The sequence below is a fragment of the Stegostoma tigrinum genome, chromosome 8 (assembly GCF_030684315.1).
Source record: "Stegostoma tigrinum isolate sSteTig4 chromosome 8, sSteTig4.hap1, whole genome shotgun sequence".
NCBI lineage: Eukaryota > Metazoa > Chordata > Chondrichthyes > Orectolobiformes > Stegostomatidae > Stegostoma > Stegostoma tigrinum.
Genome location: NC_081361.1, coordinates 4702322 through 4705090, shown reverse-complemented (window position 1 = coordinate 4705090; position 2769 = coordinate 4702322). Strand labels below are relative to the sequence as shown.

The following is a 2769-nucleotide window of genomic DNA, read 5'->3' as shown; positions in this document are numbered from 1 at the left end:
TGTTGATTCACATTGTCCTCACCGCGTTGTTATTTAGTACTCATTTCTGCTGAAAATGTGAACACGCCTCACCATTGGATAGAACATTTCAATGATTTTTTTCCCCAACCGTCCACATAACCTTGTGGACCGTTGGGAATCAGAAATTAATCGATTTCCACCATCAAAAAAATTCGAAAATAACTTGCCAACTGTGGAAGGTAACGTTGCTGTTACAAACCAGTTGAACTTCACCACGAACTCGCATTTTTTTTTCAGGTGAGCAACAGATTCTGGTCTGATTGTCTTTCAAACGGTATTATTCCCAGAAAGCTTGCCCTGAAAATCTGACGAATTTCCTCTGGTCAGCAATAGGGCATGGGCAACTTTCATTAAAACTTGACTCTGGTGGGACTCGAACCCACAACCTTTGAATAGCACTGTTAATGTTGACATAGAAGTCCAACGTGCTCTCCATTGCACCACAGAGCCTCAGGCGTTCCGTTTTTGCAGTACAGAAGTTTGACTCTTGTGCATTATTTTTGTGTCTTTCTTCAGGCATCCGTTTTTATTCGGTTCTTCGAAGCAGGGTCAACAGACCCAAAATGTTAACTTTGCATTTTCTTCACTGATGCTGCCACATCTGTTGAGTGTTTCCAGCAACTTCTGTTTTTGTATCCCATTTTCCAAAACCTGACTCCTATCCATGTGTGATCTGGCACTTCAACTGATCATTTAAACACTCTTAAAATGTTCTGATCATTCTTCGCTTAACCACACGTTCAGACAGTGAATTCCAGATACCCAGAACTCTCTGGGGGAGAACACATGTGCCTAAAATCTCCTCTAACCCTTCTGTGCCCTGTTGTTAATCTATGTCAATGGTTACTCATGCTTTTCAACAAGATAAAGTTTATTCCAATTTTCCGTTTATAACCGCTTCATGTTTTTGAACACGTCAATCAGTTTCTCCACTAAGCTTTCTCTGCTCTCAGAAAAACACAACAGCTCTAGCCTCACTCATCTATCTTCACTGAGGAAGTGCTCGAGTCCAGACAATATCCAGGTCTTTAAAAAAAAAACATTAACAGGATGAAGTTATTGCTGGCCAGGCCCATCCCTTTTCCCCAGTGGCCTGCATCCACCCATAGGCCAGACTAGGTAAGAAGGCATTGTCTTTCCCGAAAGGGAATGAGTGAATTAGATCAGGTTTCTCCTGATAATCGATTCATGGTCGTCATCAGCTGTTTTTAATAAAGTAGCTTGAAGTTCCACCATCCGTTACAGCAGTATTCGAGCCTGGGTGCTGAGCATATTATCTAGGCCTCTGGATTAATAGTCGAACCATAATACCGCTGGACCATCACCTCCCCTTTGAAGGACTGGCTCTGGATGCCCTCTGGGACAATTACACTCTCGCTGCAGTCTCACAATCAAAATGGAACATGTTCTTTGAATAAAAGCAGACATTTCTGGACAATTCAGCACAACTGGCATCATCTCTGGATATAATTGGTTGTCACTTGTGCCAGAGTACAGTGAAAAGCTTAGTTTATGAGCAGGACAAGCAGATGATAGTAAGGCAAAGATGTACAGATGAGCGGTTGTGAAAAGTTTTAGCCAGAGGCATAAAGATCACATTGCACAGGGCGTGTGGTTACCGAAATCACCGTTTGCAAGATCAGCATTATTTGCGGTACTGGGTCTGTGGCTCAGGCATCGTCAGTACTCAGGTCTGGATGGCCACAGCATCCTTAAATCCGTCAGATTTAAAGCAACATTACAACTAATTTTTACAGATTTAGATTTAAGTTTAAAAATGTAGATTGGTAATAACATATGTTAGAGTTAGATCTGCTACAGGGATGTCACAAAGAGTCATGTGGTGTCAGTGCCATCACGAAAACAGAGTCCAGCAACGCTTCTTAAGAATGGACAGTGCCAAGGAAAAGCTGACATATAAGACATGCTTCCCTAAACAATGTGGCCTATGTGCATATGTCTGAATATGAATATTTTTGGGGAATTCAACACTTTTTTTTATTTCAAGTACATCTTATCTTTAAATTCCATCCTGAGACATGGAAGGTGCTTCATTTCCTTCAAGTCTTTCTGACTGTAATGTAGCATTTTCGAGTATTCTGAAATACCTCCTTAAATGTTTGCCATTACAAGTCTACTGACCCACTCTTAAACCTAATTTTTCACTTTATTTTAGTCGGTCCTAACTTCGTACTGTTCCCGTTTTCCACACTTTGGTTTACAGTGCGCATCTTGGAACCAACCTTCCCTTTCTCAAACTAAATATAAAACTCAGTCACGCTGTGCTTACTTCTACTGAGGGGTGGTTTCACCATGAGGTCATCAATCAACCCTGTGCATTTGCATATTACCAGATACCCTACTGTCTTATTGTTGCTGGAAAGTATTGTTCTGATATATTGCCCCAATAACACCTCATCAACTCACTATTCAAACTACATTCGTCAATCTGGGTTAGCCAATTTATACCATCATTAGAACCACCAAAGATTGTTGCTGTGCCGTGACTTAAAGGGAGAGAACTGCTTTAACTGGAGCAGTAATGGAATGATATGGTCTTAAAATCGAACAGTTGGCAACGGCACACACTTTAGTTCAGCAATTAACAACCAATGCTAGTTAGATGCAGCAATTAAACTCATGATTTCCAGTTCATTAGATCAGTCCCTTTCCACAAGCCACCACATCTTTACAGTGGCCAGGTGCTGCTAAACTACTGCATTCTATCAGTTTGGTACACACGAACCA

At 41.2% G+C, this 2769-nt stretch overlaps 1 non-coding gene across 1 annotated transcript; it reads right to left on the bottom strand.

Moving 5' to 3' along the window:
* Positions 1–379: 379 nt before the first annotated feature.
* Positions 380–471, bottom strand: trnar-ucu (transfer RNA arginine (anticodon UCU)). Its single transcript is given in 2 exon segments — positions 380–415; positions 435–471. It is a non-coding gene; the product is annotated as a tRNA-Arg (tRNA).
* Positions 472–2769: the final 2298 nt, after the last annotated feature.